Source organism: Callionymus lyra, chromosome 11 (genome assembly GCF_982586985.1).
Source record: "Callionymus lyra chromosome 11, fCalLyr1.hap1.1, whole genome shotgun sequence".
In the NCBI taxonomy this organism is placed as follows: Eukaryota; Metazoa; Chordata; class Actinopteri; order Syngnathiformes; family Callionymidae; genus Callionymus; species Callionymus lyra.
Genome location: NC_141828.1, coordinates 25,447,605 through 25,468,780, shown reverse-complemented (window position 1 = coordinate 25,468,780; position 21,176 = coordinate 25,447,605).

The window sequence follows — 21,176 nt, the reverse complement described above, 5'->3', positions numbered from 1 at the left end:
CATTTTTTATATAATTTAATTTGTATAATAATTTTAAGATATTATATTTAATTCAAGATTTTACGATATTAAAAAAAATATATTTAGAATAGTTGAGAAAAAAAATTAAAAAGTTCAATAATGAAGCTTATATAGCTTTAAATAAGACAGTAGTTCATCTTTTGAAATTGAAGGTTTAAGAAAATGCATATCAAATATTGAAAGCTTGATATGGTATATTTATTGTATTGAAAGGTTTGTAAAGTATTGAATGCTTTTTTTTATTGAATGTACAATTGATATTTACAATCACTGATCTGATCCAGCCTTACACCCCAGCTCGGGCTCTGAGGTCTTCGGATCAGAATCTATTGATGGTTCCTCGCACACGGTTCAGGACCAGAGGAGAGAAATCCTTTCAGGCTGTTGCTCCTAATCTTTGGAACGATCTTCCTCTCTCTGCGCCTGATGGATCTACTGACTCCTTCAAGAAACATATTAAGACGTTTTTATTTGTTCAGGCTTTTCCCTGATTTTCTGGAACTCCTGTTGTGTTTTCAGTTTTATCTTGACCTTTAAAGTATATACTTTATTGAATATTGTTCTGATTGTTTAAGCGCTTTGTGACCCTGGTCTGGAAAAGCGCTATACAAATAAAAATTACTTACTTACTTACTTATAATTTCATTAATTAATTAAAGGTTCACAGATTTGATAAAACATAGAGTTTGATATTAATATTCCAAAAATAAAAATAAAACATTTTCTAAATCCAATATTCTTGAATTCCTTAATAGCCTTTTAAATTCAATATAAAATGTTGGTATAATAGTGTCACCAGACAATATCAAAAGAGTTCTGAGTTAATTGATCAAATAAAGAAAAGAAACAATACATTTTAAAACATCTCCACTCTGACCTGGGGGATGTCTCAGTACGCCACAGTTGATGGACGGAAATGAATCCAAAAGAGAAGAAAATTGATCCACAACAACAACAACTGGGGGCAACAATCCTGCCTGTTACTGAACTATTAACTCAACAAGCAGCCATTAGAGAACATTAGAGCTTGTAGGGATGAACTTTTAACATCCCTCTGGTGGCGTTAAGTGAGGCGGAGCTCGCCAACATGAGAGTGATTGAGACGTCAGCGGGAGATAAAAGACGTTTGAGTGGCGATCCAGAAGCCATGACGGGACGTTCACTGATCAGCTTTGATGTCCGAGGCAGCGCCAGCGTCTCGTCTCCGGTACAGTCGTCTGTTTGGACCCGACATTCCAATTTGTTCTGCCAATGAATCGCTCCCACTCCCGGCTAAAGACTGATATCACGGCAGAATCTACAGGTAGCGACAAGTACTTTCCCCTGGAGTAATGTCAAGATTTTGACTTATTAATATCACTCTTTAAACAAGTACGTTTAGAGTAAGAAGGACAGACGCCCATTGATATTAGCTCTCAACAGATTCCATTGGCTCAGCCAGCTGTCCATCAAAACAGCTGATTGTGAAAATGCAACACCTGTTTGGGAATTGGTCTGATCTGTACACTTACAATTATGATTTTAAGATTTACTTGTGATGAATTAGTTCTGTTTTCTATATTATTATTCAACTGTGTTTATGTATATATACTGTACATGCTGTATATACTGTATATACTGCATATGTCCATTTGTAACAGAATCTTGGAACTACCGGTAGGGTTAAAATATTTTTGCAAGTTATTTTGTATACTATTTATAGTATAAATTTTTTTTAAACATTTTTGTAATATCACATTATTTTGCGAAATTATTGTGTTATCTTGTTTAGTCTTGTTGTCCTTCACTAATCGGGGTCAGGTCGTGGGGGCATTACCTTAAGCAGGGAGGCCTAGACTTTCCTCGCCCCAGCTACACTGTCCAGCTCTTCCCGGGGGACCCCAAGGCGTTCCAAGACAAGCTGGGAGACATAGTCTCTCCAACGCACCATGGTCTACTACCGGTGGGACATGCCCTGAACACCTCACTAGGGAGGGGTCCTGGAGGGACCCTAATCAGATGCCAAAGCCAACGTTCAAAACTAGGTGAGGGTAGAGACCTAGATCGACCGCTATACAGAGAGCTTTGCCTTTTGGCTTAGCTCTCTCCACGACCACAGATCAGTGCATCGTCCAGATAACTATTGACGACGCACCGATCTGCTTGTCGATCCATTATCTCCTCACTGGTGAACAAGACCCCAAGATAAACTCCTTCTCTTGGGACAGGATCTCATCCCCAACCCGGAGAGTGCTTTCCACCTTGTTCCGACTGAGAACCATGTACTCAGATTTGGAGGTGCTTATTCTCATCTCTGATGCTTAACATCGGTTGTGAACCTTTCCAGCAACTCCCAAAAGTCTAGGTCTGATGAGGCCAACAAGACCACGTCATCTGCGAAAAGGAGTAAACCAATCCCAAAGTCACCAAAGCGGAGACCCTCAGCACCCTGGCTGTGCCTAGAAATTCCATCCATAAAAGTTATGAAGTCCGACCCTCAATGTAAATAAGTCCGACTTAACTTCCGCTATGCGGACCAAGCTCTGACTCTGTTCAAACAGAGAACAGATAGCCCTCAACAGGGTATCTGATATCCCATGCACAGAACTCCCAGTGGGAGATGGTCGAATGCCTTCTCCAAATCCACCAAACTCATATGGACAGTTTGGGGAAACTCCAATGCTCCCACAACGACCTTGCCGAGGGTATAGAGCTGATACACAATTCCATGACCTGAAAACCACATTTCTCCTCTTGAATCTGAGGCTCGACTGTCCAATGGACCCTTCTCTTTATGACCCCTGTTTCCTCCTCGGAAAACATGTTGGTGGGATTAAGGAGAATTCAAAGTATTCTTTCCAACGATGATGTCAATAATGTCCAGAGAAGAGGTCAGCATTGACACAGTACACAGTGTTGACAGTGCACTGTCTCCCCCTCCTGAGATGCCTGATACTGTCCAGAACCTCTCCTAAGCTGTACGGAAGTCGCTATTACGTTACTTTGTGATATTATAATGTTATATAATAACATTATCTTTGATTTTACAATGTTATCTTGGGATATTATCATTTTATCTTGGGATATTATCATGTTATCTTGGAATATTACCATGTTATCATGGGATATTATCATTTTATTTTGGGATATTATCATGTTATTTTGGGATATTTTCGTGTTATTTTGGGATATTTTCATGTTATCTTGGGATATTATCATGTTATTTTGGGATATTTTCATGTAACCTTGGGATATTATCATGTTATCTTGGGATATTATCATGTTTTCTTGGGATATTATCATAATATCTTGGATATTATCATTTTCTCTTGGGATATTTTCATGTAACCTTGGGATATTATCATGTTATTTTGGGATATTTTCATGTAACCTTGGGATATTATCATGTTATCTTGGGATATTATCATATTATCTTGGGATATTATCATTTTATCTTGGGATATTTTCAGGTATTTGGGGATATGTTCATGTTATCTTGAGATATTATCATGTTATTTTGGGATATTATCGTGTTATTTTGGGATATTTTCATGTTACCTTGGGATATTATCCTCTTATCTTGGGACATAATCATGTTATTTTTGGATATGTTCATGTTATCTTGAGATATAATCATGTTATATTAGGATATTATCATGTTATCTTGGGAAATTATCATGTTATCTTGGGATATTATCATGTTATTTTAGGATATTATCATGTTATCTTGGGAAATGATCATGTTATCTTGGGACATAATCATGTTATTTTTGGATATGTTCATGTTATCTTGAGATATAATCATGTTATATTAGGATATCATCATGTTATCTTGGGAAATTATCATGTTATCTTGGGATATTATTATGTTATCTTGGGAAATGATCATGTTATCTTGGGATATTATCATGTTATCTTGGGATATTATTATGTTATCTTGGGAAATGATCATGTTATCTTGGGATAGTATCATGTTTGTGGATATTATCATCTTATCTTGGGATATTACCATGTTATTTTAGGATATTATCATGTTATTATTATTAACTGGACACTTTACTTTTATCACTCGTTTCCTGCCTGAAACCTCATATCAACAGAGATAACATAGTTTCAATACTATCAAAGCGACGTGAAGCTTGTAGAAAACGGTGTAACCAGCACGAATGAAGTTTTCCTCACAGCAAGGCTGTTACAACATGGAGTCTAGAGTTCACAGTTCCTGCCAACAAGCCACTAGAGCCAGTGGAGCGTGAAATGTGGTTTGGATTCATATTTTACTGCTAGATTATGTTTACCTGTAAATGTAAAAAGAGTAAAACATCTTATAAAAGCGTGTGTTCTTTTGCAGGCTCGAGAAATGAAGCGTGTTTCTTTCTGCTGACTCATCATAATGGGGTGACTTGTGCAGTAAGTCCTTGAACGCAATGGTTTATTTTGTGGAGCGATGATGAAAATAGCCTCCTCTCATCACCTCGCCGTGAGCTGTACAGTCAGCGCGGAGCCACGCTTTCACAGGACCTGAGGAATGCAGAAGACGTCCAGGAACACATCGAGAACATCGCCACCGAACCCTTCTGAGGTCTGAATTCAGTCACACTGTCAGAGTCGAGCCGACACCTCCAGAGATGAAGAAAGATTCATCATGTTGGATGTGAAGGAACGAGGCCAAGACTGTGCATGTGAACCACAGAGTATTTCAACATAAAGGCTCCCAGATGTTCGAGTGTGTGATGGATTGGGACGTATGTTTGAAGGTGCGAGTCTCTAACACTTGTGTATATTGTTATTGTTTTAGTGTGAGTGCGAGTGCATGTGTAGCCCTGTGGTGTTTGTACTATGACTACACACACTTGTTTGTTCAATTTATTTGATTTATTCATCTGGTCCACAATTCATTTATTTTATTTTTTTTATCTTAACTTTAATATAACAGGATGAATGAGAAATATTAAGTAATAATAAACTTTTGTTTTCTCTTCTTGTCGTTCTTTTTCCTTTAAGATATAAAGTAGTAATAGTTGAAATTAGTTTGATTATAGTTGAAAATTGTTTGATTCAGTTAAAAATAGTTTGATTATAGTTGAAAATTGTTTAATTACAGTTGAAAATTGTTTGATTACAGTTGAAAATTGTATGATTATAGTTGAATATTGTTTAAATAGAGTTGAAAATAGTTCGATTACAGTTGAAAATTGTTTGATTACAGTTTAAAATTGTTTGATTATAGTTAAAAATTGTTTGATTACAGTTTAAAATTGTTTGATTACAGTTGAAAATAGTTTTATTATATTTGAAAATAGTTCGATTACAGTTGAAAAGAGTTTGATAACAGTAGAAATGTATTTTAAAATAGTTGAATATTGTTTGATTACAGTTGAAAATTGTTTGATTTTAGTTGTAAATTGTTCGATTTTAGTTTAAATTTATTTTTAATTCAGTTCATAATTTGGTTATTTACAGGGGATGTATTTTTAATTGTAGTCAAAAACTCTATGATTGTTACAAACACGTGCTTGACCTAAAGATGGGATTGTTTGAAAACTTACAAATGTACCGAAACTGATGTGAAGTTTGAAAGAAACAAACTAAAATGACAACAAAAGGTCAGAAGGTTCACAATATGACGTCTTCTACTGTGTCTGATGACTCTAAGTTTGTCTAAACAAATGATGACGGGAACATGTCTGGTGAGTTGTGTTGCCACGGTGACTGAACCATGAAGAAGGCGAGCTGTGGTAGAACATTCATGCTCCCCTCAAAACACTCTTGACACCAGAAAACAGTTTTCAGTTCTTTTTTTTTTTGCTTTCACACAAACATTTGATCCTCCAGAAAGAACAACTTAGCATCTTAACCTCGGGTCCATTAGTGGAGAGCAGCAGGTCAGCGACTGCAGGGCAAACACTTGGACCTCATGTGGAACTGATATCAGCTTCTCCGGCTGGTTTGTTGCATCTTCCTACATTCTTCAGCGCTCACATTACAACCATTTGTTTGTGTGTCCAAGCTGTGGACAAATGTTTGATGGAGGACAACAACAAACTAGTCTTACTGGGACTTATTGATTATATATTTATCAAAAACTTGGAAACACGTTGAAACTGTTTGACCACTCATACAAAAAGTCAGCAAATATTTAAAACATGTTATTAATGAAGTAAACAGTCTTTATATGTGACAGCAGTTCATCTCTTTAGATTAAATGTTTCAAAATCCTTAAATATAAGAGTCAGAAGGCAGATGTATGGATGTAATGATCACTGACATCAGAATATTAAATGGTTGAATGCAATGTTTTGAAAAGCATCAAATCTTTTTTTTTAATAATTGAATTTAATCATTTTTATATTAAAAGGTTGAATTTGTTTTTAGATTTGGATAATCAATTTAAAAAATGTGAATATTTAAAAACATAGAATTCAATATTCTTGGTCCAATAATACAAAAAACATTTTCTAAATTTAATTTATTTTAATATTTAGCCTTTTAAACTCAATATTAAAATGTTGGTATAATAGAGCTACTTAAGCTAACTTTCAGCCAATCACGTGCAGATAATCACATGTCGACAAAGAAGCACCAATTTATTTAATTTAAAACGCTATAAATTAATAAATAATTGATTTAGAAAATGTGTATTCTTTTATTTGGAATTAGAACATCAAACTCTGTGTAAAATAATAATGTGTAAAATAATTCAATTTGAAAATTCAATTATTAAAAACAAAAACGAATTCAACTTACCAATACAGAAATGTTTGAATTCAATTATAAAAAATAACAAAATGCTTAAACAATGATTAAACAATAATGTTTCAATAAAAAAATCATTTTAAGTAGGTGAAATGTTATTTTTAATAATTAAATATTCTGATGGATCTGATATAATTCCATAAGATAGTTTTAATCAAGCTGAAGTCAAATAAAAGTTTCTTCCTCTATAATGGTTGAGGTTTTATATGAAACACTAGTTGAAAAAACAAAACATATGAAGTATGTTGTTTACTATCGTCGACTGCTCTTCATACGTGTTTTTTTTTAAGCTCCATCTTGGCAATCGTGAAGAAAAAGAATTTGAATATACGTAACTTTGAATCGACAACTTCTGCTCGTCCAGCATCACTATGATCTCCCTTCTGCTGCAGACCGGGGGCCCCGGGCATCACGCTGTGCAACCAAATCAGACTCCCCAAGGGAAACATTAGCTCAAGTCGTAGCTGTTCTGGTATCAGATGACTTGAAGCACATTCTCACTCGCGCACACACACACAAAAAAAGCAACACAAGTAATGACTCACAAACGACCTGTTGATTGTGCCTCGGCCCGCTAATTGCTTTAACACCGCGGCTGACCCGCGAGTCCATTCATCATAATTATGACAACATCAGTCAGGCCAGTGTTTGTTGCTGCATCGGATGTAGAAAGTGACAAACACGCGGTGTGTAATAACACAAGCATGTGTGTGTCTGTTTGGGAGTGGATGGGGGGCTAATGGAGGGGCCTGCATGGGCGGCTAAAATAGCCCTCCTGCAGACGCTCCACCTTTCATGTGCTAATATCAGCGAGGTTATGAGCTGCACCACCATCCATCTTCACACAGATGTGTACACACACACACACTCACACACACACACACACACACACACACACACACACACTCACACACACACTAACGTGCCACATGACTTCAGTGTTTTCAATGAGGCAAACTCACAACACAGCCGAGTCTGACCAGAGGGGGCCATTCATCTGCGGGGCCCACAGAAGCCCAAACTTAAAACATCTCACACCGAGCTGCACACAACCTTCATTCCATCCAGGATTATCTTCCTCGTCCTAATTGGTGGACGAACCTGAGCTGCGTGACTCTCACTGTGACTCGAGAGGACGCGACTCACCACGAGATGAAGGAACAACACAATCGTCCGCCGATGAGAGGAACCAAGTCGCTCGACTGAACCAAACAACCTACGATAGATTCCTCTGGTCTCACGACTCACTTAAAGCTTTAGAAACTAGTGGTGTGTATTGGCAAAAATCTGGCGATAAGTATCACGATACAGGGACAAATATATATTTTGACACTGTAGTAACAAGGATATATTTGTAGTATTGTTGAATACTTGACTCTGATGTTGCAGAATTTACAGACTAAATGACTCTTTACAAAGTCTGAACTGCTTTCATTTCTTTTAAAACCAAAATGTGTCCAAACATCAGCTTTAAAATCTGCTGGAGTCGACTGTATCCTCTCGTTCTCAGTCATCGCTGGGATCTAGTGTGAAGTTTCAACGGAGGCAATATGACTGCTTTCATCTGTTTAGAAGTTTAATTGCAACTCCAAAATAAATAAACACTGTTGATATTTGCATTATAATTGTAAATACATTTTTTGAATTATTTTATTTGATACACGCTTTATTAAAAATAAACCATAAATGAAACGATAAATATAGTTGATACACTTAAATGTCATTACCGTGTAGTGAAAAAAAAGGAATCTGTGTATCAATATTTTCTTACACCTCTAATAGAAACAACACAATATTGTATGGCAGTTGTTGATTTGTTGTGTGTTCTGATGTAGACTTATATTTAACAATTTAGAACATTTACTTCCTCCTTACACCGTCTTCCTTCCTTCATAATTTGTTCTCTTTGTTCCAATCACTCTTTACTTCTTCCTCTTTGCCTTTCCTTCTTCACCCTTCCTTCAATGCAGTTTTCTTTTGATACTATCGTTCCTGCTGCTTTTTGTCATTCTCACAGACTTTTCTTTCTCTGTGTACCCTTTCATACATTACATCATCTACAGAGTGACCTATTAACATCTTCATCTGTTATATTTTCTTTTTTTTTTCCATTTTCATCATCTTTATCCTTCTAAAACCCTTATTCTCTTAATAAGTTTAAGTCTCTGAAAAGAAAAATGGAAGTCAGTTAATACCTGTTGAAACGTCTTAAGCTTTGAGGAGAAAATTGTTCTTTGTTCAGCTCATGCGAAACACATAAAGCAGACAAAGCGGAGCAAATTCGATCTGTTCTTGATCGAACCATAAGAAGATGTTCTCTCTGTTGGCAGAAAATGGTTCAAAGGAAAAGGAACTTTTGCTTTTGTCACAAAAGTTGATTAAATTCGCTGACAATGAAAAGAAAAATGAAATGATTTCAGTTGACTTCAGTTTTATATCTTGACAGTCCTGACAGATTAAGATCTTTCTCAAATCTATTTCATGAGATAAAAGTAGTTTGTGTGAAGTCATCCTGGACTGTTGCAACAGATTGTGTTTCCACATTGGTGTGAGTCCAAGTGTCTGATTCATGAAGAAGTTCGAGACAAATTGAGTCTAAATATTCTCCCGAGAGTGGCCAACCTTTGACCCCAGGTTATTTTAAGTTTGGTTTCGTGTCAAGACTTTCTTCAGTGTTTTTCTCTGGTCACTTTCCTGCCCTGGATGTCAACTGATACGATCGCTCTGAAGACAGAAACGAGGCGTCTCAGGTGTTGTTGAAATGAATCATGTGTTTGGTCCACGTTTAACCCGAGACAGAGCCAAGCACAAGTTTTTATTTCTACTGAGAAATGCTTTCTTAAAAACAACGATGTGTCTTCAACAATGTTTGACTGAGAGCATGACTTCTAACTCTTGGTTGCATCAATATTTTAAATTGTAAAACTTGAGGGACTTACGTGAGAGAGTCTAGTTCATGATAAGATGATCTATCAAGTTTAAATGTATCCTTTATCATCTGTCTTCTGCTAATAACTTTGATCTTATTCATCTGTTTCGACTTTGTTCTTTGCACATTGTTCTGTTGGCTGCTGTATGGTTACCAGAACCCTAATTTTACAAATAAATCTTCCTATTGGAATAATTAAGTAATATCTAATAATCTTTTAAAGTGATAGTTCACCCAACATTCATTCCTGAGTACTTCCTGTTAAAACGGCATACTACTCTTTAAATGTTTATTTAAATGTAGGCTTACTGACATGGACAGGCAACGAATGTTCAGCCAATTACTGTCATCGTCTACTGACAAGAGGATTCTGATCTACGTGAAATGACAAATATAAAGCAATATTCCACAAATGGAAAATTGGAAAATTATCTGATTGATTAAGATCTTTTTTATTAACCTAAAAGTTTAATGGATTGTAAAAAATAAAGTGTCTTCTATCCTTCATTCACAGTTTTGTACATTTGTAAAAATGCTTTATAAAATCTCTTTGCGATTACAGGACGTGTCATCATCATAAGTGTTCTGCGGTGTAATCACCTTCCGTTCCTACACCTGACTTTCTGCAGCCAGCCTCAAGTGGACACTCTGTGAACTGCGGCCTTTGCACTGCATTGGTGTCTTAAAACCGTATGATCATTTTCAGTGACAAAACAAACGTTCAAAACAGGACAGATCAAGGACTCTTTACTTGAAACGACAATCGGCACAAACCACACCTCTCTCCATCAAAGTAAAATAAATGTTGAAACTACAACTGAAGAGTTCACAACTGGTCCACGTCACCACACGATCACAACAACACAAATGTTTTCTGGTGATTTATGTCCAGTCCAGTCTAACGGAGCCTCCCCTGCCGTCTGGAGCTGGTCATAATGTATTCAAACATCTCTTCATGATATCAAGATCAGGCTCTAGCGTGCCGACAGCGAGCAGACTCTGGGTCTGAAGTTTCCACAAATTACTGTTGTCCTTCAGTCCTGATATCTGTTTCTCCTGTTTGATGGTACTTTTAATGCACATTTGAGCTACTGACCCTCTGCATGGTGCGTTCACTGTCATCCAACCATCAAGAATTCAACAATTTCTCGCCAGCAAGAAAGATCAAAACGTGAGTAGAATTGAACAAGGGCAAACAATAGAGGTTCAACATGTTCCTTGTTACTAATACTGTGATTGATCATGACCATTTCTTTTGAGGGTCTAAGGATGTTTTTCGGACAAAAATGGCATGAAACACAAAATAAATGAAGGACACATTTTTCATTAAAATCCTGATTATGACCAGGCTCTTGGTCAATTGTAAAATAAATAAAATCTTAATCTTAGTATGTACAATTCAAAATATGACCACCAAAAATGGCTAATTTTGAGAAGCAACAGCAGAGCCTATTGGTTTGCACCCACAGGTAGTCATGATTTATATTTGTAGATTTTGAGCCCAAAAATGCAAGAGTTCAGTGTCCTGGTTCACGTTATGCTTGGCTAACCTTTAAATGGATGATGAATACGGAGACTCAAGTATCAAAATTATTTTAATCGAGAGCAGAAAGAAAAATGAGTCTGTCTGTCTCACGGTGTGTTACAGTCTGGCTCACTGGCAGCTGATACAAGAACCTCCAAATAAATATCAGATCTTCAAAGTTTTGTCTTCGGCTCTTGTTGGTACATTGTGTATTTCTCAGAGTCCTTCTGCAAACCCACGCTCGTCTGAGCAGCACTCATAATCAGTCAGTCAGTGAGGCTGGTAAACCGCTTGACCCTGAGGCGGTAGAATAATCTTCTGTGGTTTGAGTGTTTGAGGGTGAGATGACTGAGAATTAGCTACTTTAAGTCCAGTTTTAATTGTTAGGTTCTCAAAAAATAACACATTGACCCTGTATCTGGTTACATTTTCTGTGAGGTCACAACAAGGAGAACATGATTTGTGGATCAAATCTCCATCTGGATCCACACATCTTCAAAATTTGGATGATAGATGGATGATGGATGAATTGCTGGGATCTGTTTTTCCTTAATCAACTATAGTCTTACTTCAACTGTATAGTGTCTTGAGATAACTTTGTTATGATAAGACACTTTAAATAAAATTGAATTGAATTGAATTGAATTGAATCACCGATGGATTGATGATAGATGGATGATGGATAAATTAATGGATGGTTGGATGATAGGTGGACGGATGGATGGATGGATGGATGGATCAATAGATCGATAGATCGATAGATCGATAGATCGATGATTGTTGGATGGATGGACAGATTGATAGATCAATCATTGATGCCTGCATGGATGGATGGATGGATGGATGGATGGATGGATGGATGGATGGATGGATGGATGGATGGATGGATGGATGGATGGATGGATGGATGGATGGATGGATGGATGGATGGATGGATGGATAGATCGATGATTGATGCCTGCATGGATGGATGGATAGATTGATGGATGGATGGATGGATGGATGGATGGATGGATGGATGGATGGATGGATGGATGGATGGATGGATGGATGGATGGATGGATGGATGGATGGATGGATGGATGGATGGATGGATGGATGGATGGATGGATGGATGGATGGATGGATGGATGGATGGATGGATGGATCATACTTTTTTTTTTTAATAATTAGTTTTTTTTTTAATTATTTAAAAATCGTCGACTATGTTCACAGTCAAACCTGAAAGAAAAGTAAAATCTCCTCAGTGTCCCTGAAAGCTGCTCGTGTAAACGACCTCCAGAAGTTGGGAACTTTTCTACTCTTTGCTCTGGGAAAAAATGTTTTCAATCTCTCCAAGAATGTGATGTTTTTGTTTGACTGTCAGAGTTTATGTAGCAGGCAGTCAAGCAGAGACGAGGCTGATATTAAAATCAAACACCTCCAGGATGTGATGAAACCAGTTCGAGCCTGAAAAACCATCAACAATGCAGGACGTTTCTCCAAAGTTTATCGAAGTCAAGCAGTAATACAGGAATACAAATGTTGTATATACGTTAATATAAGTAAGTAATTAATTTTTATATTTATATAGCACTGTTCCAGACCAGGGTCACAAAGCACTTAAAACATCAAAAACAATACTCAATAAAATATATACTTAAAAGGTCAAGATAACACAGAGAACAACACATGTTAGGTGTTAGGTAAAGTTAGATGTCAAGTAAAAAAACACTGCATTTTAATGTTGCGTTATTATTATTTAAAAAGAAAGTCTTCTAAATATTAAATAAGTTACTCAATCCAAAAAAAGTATTTCAATTCAATGCAAAAATTATAGTTGGGACTTGCTTTGATTACAATGTTTTCCTTCTGGTAAAACGACTTTAATTTGTATTGAATATACTTAAAAAAATAAAAAAATAAACAAACAAATCTGCCTTAATTCTGCATGAATTTAAAATCTTCTTTCCTAAACCTCAGGTTTGGTTCCTGCCACTAATGAATTCATCGTTCTGCAGAGACGACGGAAGCCGAGTGTCTGTTCAAACAACTATTAGGTTTGTTGTTGTAGCTCCGGGCAGGAGGGGGAATGTTGTGAGAAGGAGCCGCAGGGAGCCGACGTGGATGTTTATTTCTCTTTCTCATCGACAGAATCTGTTATCAGTCAGGAGGTTGTTGCTCCGAGGCTTCATTTATAAATAAGTCTCAATGAATCCAGAGGTTCTGCGACCCGTTTAATTCGTGATAATTTGTACTTCCTCATGTGAAAGTAGATTTATTTTTGATTGATAAGGTCGATAACAGATAACATTTGACAAATAAATACAAATATAAGACAAGAATTTCAACAAAACTGTAATTTATTAATCATCTTTGTTCTTAATGATCTTGTCTGTTCATTATGTTTTTACACAAACCTATAATTAATATAATTACAATAAGCACAGATAGTAATGGTTGTTTTTTTTTTAATTAAAAAATACTTTACGACAGACTATCATTTATTTGAGCGTAAAGTTATCAATGTATCTTTGTTTATTGGTGCTATTATAATGATGCTATTATATTGAAATTGTTTTATTTTGTTATCTTTATTTTGTTATAATATTATTATTATTATATTTTAATTAATTGATTAAAATAGTTGTTTTGCACTCTATGTTTAATCTTCTTCTGATTCGACTGTGGACTTGCCGCTGTGACAACTCAAACTCCCCACTGTGGGACAAATAAAGGAATATCTTATCTTATCTTAATGAGGTTTTCATGAGTCGGCGCAAGAAAATGATTCCCATCCTCACACCTGTCCGTCAATGACACACGAAACCGTCACACAAAGTGTTTGCATTAGCGAGGATGTTCAGAGGTTGTCGGGCGTCTCCAGGGAGATCGTCGTTCGCCGCGGAACACCAGTGACCTCTGACCTTTACAGACTGTTGGACACCGAGACTGTCGTTCTCAGAGAAGCGCTTTGAGTCGAGAGCACCTCAGGAAGACACGGCGTGATCTCCAGCCAGCGTCAAAGATAATAAAGATGGATTTGATGGGCTTTTAAAGGTGTTGTTGGTAAAGAACAGCAGGACAAATGAGAGCTCTTCTCTCCACAGATGTCAGCTGAGTCAACAACAGTGAAGATACCTGGAGAGGAAGAGGGATTGTTCTGTTTGTCAAAGTCATATAGATGCTTTTTAAGTGTTGATGATTTTTAAGTAACAATATCTATGCACTTAAGTACTTATCTTTTTAACAATACCAACAGCAATGTTCAACTGCACCGTGACACATGTTTTTTTAGCTTTAAATCATATTTTTATTTTCTTATATTGATATTTCTTACATCCCTAAAAAGAAGCATGTTGACGGAGGCCAGTGCTCTCTTGAGTGTATTTCTAGATCTCGTTGACAAGATGTTTCCAACAACACATAAACTTAAGAATCATGTAGAAGAAGCAAAGTTAGCTACTGTCTTATCTGTAGGTTTTGTTGAGCCTGGAGTCAAATTAGAGCAACATTTTTCAAAACCTCTTGTTTACATTCCTTCACTGAACACAAAGCAGTCACTGACTGAAGTTGAAACAGAAAGAGCAAGTTGGACGTCGTCGTCCTCGCTGTGTTCCAGCTCTTTGAAGACACCCTGTTGCCAACAACTTCAACTTCGCCGCTATCGACTGACAAACTGCTCCAGTCTGATCCGTCATCAGAGCGAAACACGCACCAGAAGGACGGGAAACATCTGGCTTTTATTTCTTTAAGATCCAAAAGCTGACAGTTTGGACTGAAGAAGTATTTGCATCCAAATAATAGCCATGTGTGACATTAGATATGCTGTTTTAAGCCATAATGGCTGAGCTAATCTGTTTTCGTGAGGATGACAAGGGAGTGAGGAGGAGGGCGACTTCTGCTGGTCGGCAGGTGAGGAGGCGTGAACATCAAACCAGATTTTAGTCCTTAAAATGTTTTATTTTATCACTTTAGACCAGACGTGGATCACAATATACCAGTCGATCAAAGGTGTGGGTGGATCACTTGAAAAAACAGACGTCAGCCAATCATCTATCCCATCACTTGATTGACATGCAGAGCATCCAGTCACATGACATCAGACACTTTATGACTCTAATCCGATAACTCACAGAAAGAAATGTTTAGAGTCAGAGAGGGATGAGACTCACACGTCATCAGTTCACTCAGTCAAATGATTCTTGTCAAATATAACATTTTGGTTTATTGACCTTAGACTTTGATATTTTATTCTGTTATTATATAAGTACATTTATACCTTTATTAACTATATCGATAGACTTAACTATCATGATTATTTTCACATTAAAACTTAAACTATTTTTTCTTTTATGGTTTGTATTTCAATTAAGTTTTTACTACTACTTAATTGTACTATTTACATATTAAACATAGTACACTACTTGTTAATTTTTGTGTTGCTATTAAACTTCCAGCCTCTAGATGGCAGCAGTCATAAGCTGCATCTTAGAAAACAATGAAATCATGCGAGATCCTGGAAATGACTGAGGATGAGAGGATACCGTTGACTCCTGTCGCTTTTAAAGCTGTTGTTTGGACATCATTTGGTTTCAAAACAAATCAAGGACTAACATACCATGAATAAATGAGTCAAATGATTCCATATCTGTTGTCTAAATAAAGTCAGGCAAAGACAAAAATGTACATAGTGAAATGTGTTGTGTAATATTGGCTTATGTGGTTTAGAAACTACATCACCATCCATTGTACAATAATTATCAATATATTTATGAATTAACGTAGGTCTTGTATTATTGTACTTTGTCATTTTAGTTTGATGGTTTTAAAAGTAGCTACATGATGAAAAAATTGTCAAAACTCCTAGTTTAGGCCTCAAAAGTATTTTCTTGGTCAGATATTCCTAAAGTATGGATTGATTTGTGATTTATCTAACAGAAGATTCACTTTTATCTCCAAGTATCATAAACACCGCCTGGTGTCAGAGAAGAATCTGGATGATCATTAACGTTTCCTCTCTACGATAAACACACTCGGCACATTTGGGTTCAACCTTGAGATCTCTGGCACAAACAACGTTTGAAACGTTGGAAATGTTTTTCATACAACTCGTAAAGTCACTCATGAGACTGTGGTGGAAAGAGACCAGTCATCCTGTGATGTACAAGTTGAGAAAAGATATGAGTTCATGGTCGGAGGAAAGAGATATTGTTGTTGGGCAAAGAATTTATGTTTAAAACATGAAGAGTTTCTTTGGGTTACTCAATAGATCCAGACCAGATCTTTATGGAAAATAAACATACTGAAAATATTAGAGAGGACTTTTCTAACCACACATGGATATTAAAATGATGTTTCTACTTGGGTTTGATTCTTTATCGTATCGTATAATATTGTTCATCCTGAACTAAATTGATCTCATGAAATTTATAATTAAAAACCACTTTAATATTAATATTGTGTATATATAGGGATTAAATTATTTAGCACTGTAGTGCATATGTACATTTCTGTAAATTAATTTCATTTTGTTGTGATATTCCCAAATAATATTTTTTTTGTTTTTAATAAAATATAATTGCTTATGTAGATTTTAAAATGCTAGGTAATTTAAAATGTGTTTAAAAAACTCAGATTTCTTAAATTTTATTAAATAGTTTTTAAATTAAATTAAATATATTTTAAATATGATGTGATACTAACTGGTTCCAGCAGTAAATACATTTGTCTCAAGTTTTTAAAAATTAGTTTCGAGAGTTTGTAAATGTATTTCAATAGTTTGTAAAAAAAAAAAAGAAGAAAAAAAGTCACATGTTTGTGAATTTATTTCAATAGTTTGTAAATGTATTTCAATAGTTTGTAAATTTGTTTCAATAGTTTGTAAATTTGTTTCAAGAGTTTGTAAATGTGTACCATCCTCTTTAAAATTTAGGAAATACCTCAATAAAAGCAAGAAATATACATTAAAAATGAGAAATGATGTGTTCATTTAGATTTTAACATCAAAATCGACGAAGAGATACATTTTAATTTCACCCTTTCACAGCTCACACTGTTATTCACTAGCTAAGCTAGCAAGTATAGCATTTAGTCCTTTAGTCCTCCAAATTCCACAAATAATCTTCTACTGTGTATCAGGGCTAGGTCGAGGGGGCAGCAAGGAAAGAAAGAAAGAAACCCAGATATTCCTTGCCATAGACACAACATGCCTTGGGTCTGCCCTGAGGTCTCCTCCATCTTCTATATGCCCAGAGCACCTACCTAGGGAGGTGTTTTGGAGTCATCCTTCAATGGTGTCTGATTCAATTCAGCAGGTTTCACTCTTATGGAGGAGCAAACAGTCTTCTCTGAGTCTCACCTGAATGAGTCTAAATATATTTTTTTTAGATTTGAAAATCGATTTTCAAGACATTTTACACATTTTTTTAGAGGTAAAATAGTTTTCCAAAGGTGTAATTGTCTAATAATAACAATGGAATGATGTGGATGTAAGTAACTTTCCACTGTCCTTGCAGAGAAACTATGAAGCTGTTTTATCCTCATCCTGTTACCTACTAACACAGAGTCGTTACCGACGTCCAGGGAGAGAAGGCAGCGAGCAGGAAGAGCAGCTGTGGGAAAGTGGAGGAAGGTTCTGAACTTTCCACCGGTTAATTCCTCGTTTGTGTACGAGTGTAAACTGCTGTTATGGAGAAGTTGCTGGAGGAAAAGCGTGTAGTAAGCACAGATTTTATGGTTTCTGTATGTGGTCAAACATCCCTCCTGCTGCTCCAACTGTTCCCCGATGATCCGTCATATTCAAAAGCTCTTATTTTCCCGCGTCCTCATTACTCCTCTGCGGATGCTACACTTTAGATGAGGCCGGGTACCGGCTGCTTCGGTCGAGGAAACTTAAATCGTCCAAAGGGTCATTTGGTTTCACCGTCACTCAATCTTGGGATTTATCACTAACTGGCATCATCTCTATGTTGACACTGGAGCATCTGTGATCACAGCCCGATGTGAGAAATCCTAAACTGAGGTGATATCTCAGACAGATCATTCATCATCAGATGCTCGGGAACGTCGTTAGTAACCAGATTTTTTCTTTTGTTCACTCCCACCACTTCTCCGAAGCTTCGACCTCCCACACATGATGATGGTGAGCAGCTGGGAAAGATTAGATTAAGATTAAAAAGTATGTTTAACTCAGTTTATATAGAAGATTTGATCCCTGGGATTCATTTTCCTCCTCGGATGTTGAAACATGTCCAACAAACGAAATGATCACCCTGATTTTCTGACTCCTGTGTTTGTCTAATGTGTCTTGGCCTTTCAAAGTATATATTTTTAAATGTATATTGTTTTTGATGGTTAATGTGCTTTGTGACCCTGGTCTAGAAAGATCTATTCAAATAACTAATACTTACTTACCACTTCTCCAAATAGTCAATGTGTTGCAGCTAAAGGTGACCAGTCATCACCAACAAAACCTTGTTCAACAAGATTTAGAATACTTTTATTTTCATTCAAAAACTACTGACATAATTGAAGCTTGAAACCATTCACCAAAAAAATGGTAATTTCAAATATTGATTAAGCTAAAATATAGTATAAGTCTCTTAAAACCGGCGAAATATTTTGTCTTTTGGGAAAGTTTAACTCTTAACTGTCCAGAATCATTTTTGATCGAAAGAGAAAAAAAAAAAAAAATCATGTTTCATTTAAATGTAAGCGGAGGAAGTAACTAGTGACTAACTAGACTAAAAATCAACGACTAAGCCAATAATTAAAGTCTATACAACTTAAAATGTTATTGCTCAAATTTGTTTTGAAACCAGAATATGTCCAAAAATCAGCTCTGAAAGCTGCTGGAGTCCACTGTATCCTCTCATCCTCAGTCATTGCTGGAATCTTGCAGGACTACATTCTTCCTTTAGCAGTGGAGGATGTAATGACTGCTGCCATCTAGCGAGCAGAAGTTTTATTGCAACATAAAAAGGAACATATGCAATTAATATTTGAATGTTATTTTAAATAAAAATATACATTTTTAAAAGTCCAACACTGTAATTTAAATGTGAAATATGAAAAATGTTTAAATATGAAAGCCAAACAAATAATGTCAAAACAAATATTGCGATATTTAAGTGTATCAATATTTTCTTACCGTGTTGTTTTTCCCCTCAGAATTAAGTCACAGTGTAAAATGGGCAGTGAACAGGTAGATGGATGTGAACGAAGTCTGAGCTTCGACAAGTGATTGAATCTTTATTGACAGATGTGTGTCAACAAGTAGTACAACCAGTTCCCGCTAGTTTGACTACACAGCAGCAGCTGCGTTGTGACAGCAAGCCTCTTATCAGGAGGAAATATTATTCAAGCCAGAAGGAAGAAAAAATGATGAGTCTGCATCTAAACAAAGCATCAGGATAATTTATGTTTCCCAGGACAGACCAGGGTCGTGACCTCCGCTACTTCGCAGAGGGCGGCTCATCCTGGATAAATCACTTGCTCAAAGGCCACTCTATCGCCGCTGAAATTGAAATCAACATAGAGAAAAAGGTGGAGATGAAAATTACTCCCTTGAGGGAGAAAAGAGGACAATGTGCTGTCTCTCTTGTCCGTTTGTTCAGAAACCTTATTTTTATATTCCTAAATATTTGCTTAACTTTGGTAAGAAGACAAATGTGGAGAATGAAAAAGGGGAGCTTTCATTTGAATTTTTGGCAAAAGTTTCATCCTGTTTCCCAGAACATCCAGTCAGGCAGGAAAGGAGATTGAACCAATGACCAACGTGATGATCCACTCTGAACTTTAACAGACATAAATCTGTGAAAAGAAAGAGTAAATAAATATGATTTCCTCTTCATATTCTGAAGGGATAGTGGAGAAGCCAAGATTAATTTGGTTCGTAAACTTGTTGTGTGTCCTCTTGTGAACCTGACACATGAGAAACAGCCACTGGGAGTGTAGGAAAAAAATCCATTAACTTACTTTTTTTTTTTTAATTGTTTTTTTTCCTGATACTCTATCAATATTCAAAGGCACTATATATATAGACATTTTAAACAACGTTTTGTGACTTTTTTTGGCTTTTAAATAATAATAATATTTTTTTAATCACAATTTAAATTTAAATATTCAAGGTGTATGTTCATTTTTGTGTTTCAATTCAACCCCTAGATGGCAGCAGACATAACATGCTCAGCAGCAAAAGGAAAAATGAAATCCTGCGAAATGACTGAGGACAAGAGGATACAGTGGACTCCAGCAGCATTTCAAGCTGATGTTTGGACAAAATTAAGTTTCAAAACAAATGAAAGCAGTTACAACTTAGTCAAGAGTCATGTGGTCTGTAAATTCTGAAACACCAGAGTCAAGTACTCGACAATACTAGAAATATATCCTTGTCCCTACAGTACCACAATACATCATTATATATCGTATTGTTACAGGTATCGTATCTTTGCCAGCGCACACTTGTACGATCGACTTCATCCACCCACACCAAAATCTGACTTCTTAATATGATTGGACCTTACGGAACTCGTAAAGGTAATGGACCAGTAGGGAAGGATCCTGGTGTGCACAGCTGAAGTTCTCATCCCTCGAACACTAAACTGAGCTTGTGGCACATGTTTCCAGTTACAACAAGCGAGAACAAACACACAACTACGATTGAGCTGTCCAAGTGTTGTGCAGAGAAGCAGATGGATGAGTTCCTGGTGTTAATCCGTCCATAGTTTGATGTCATAGAATTCTCAATTATTATTCTGTAAATATGATCATTATTTAGTCTGACATTTGCATCAGAGATCTTACAGAAGTAAGAGAATTTGTCAGTTTCTGTTTGTCTTGTCATATAGTCAAGTAAAAGCATCTTGACTTTACATCAAATAATTGCAGTGTTCACATTCACTAATAAAGGTTACTTACATAATAAAAAATAAGTGAATTCATTGTATTGTTAATTTCTGCATCCACGTAGTTCCATCTTCCCGA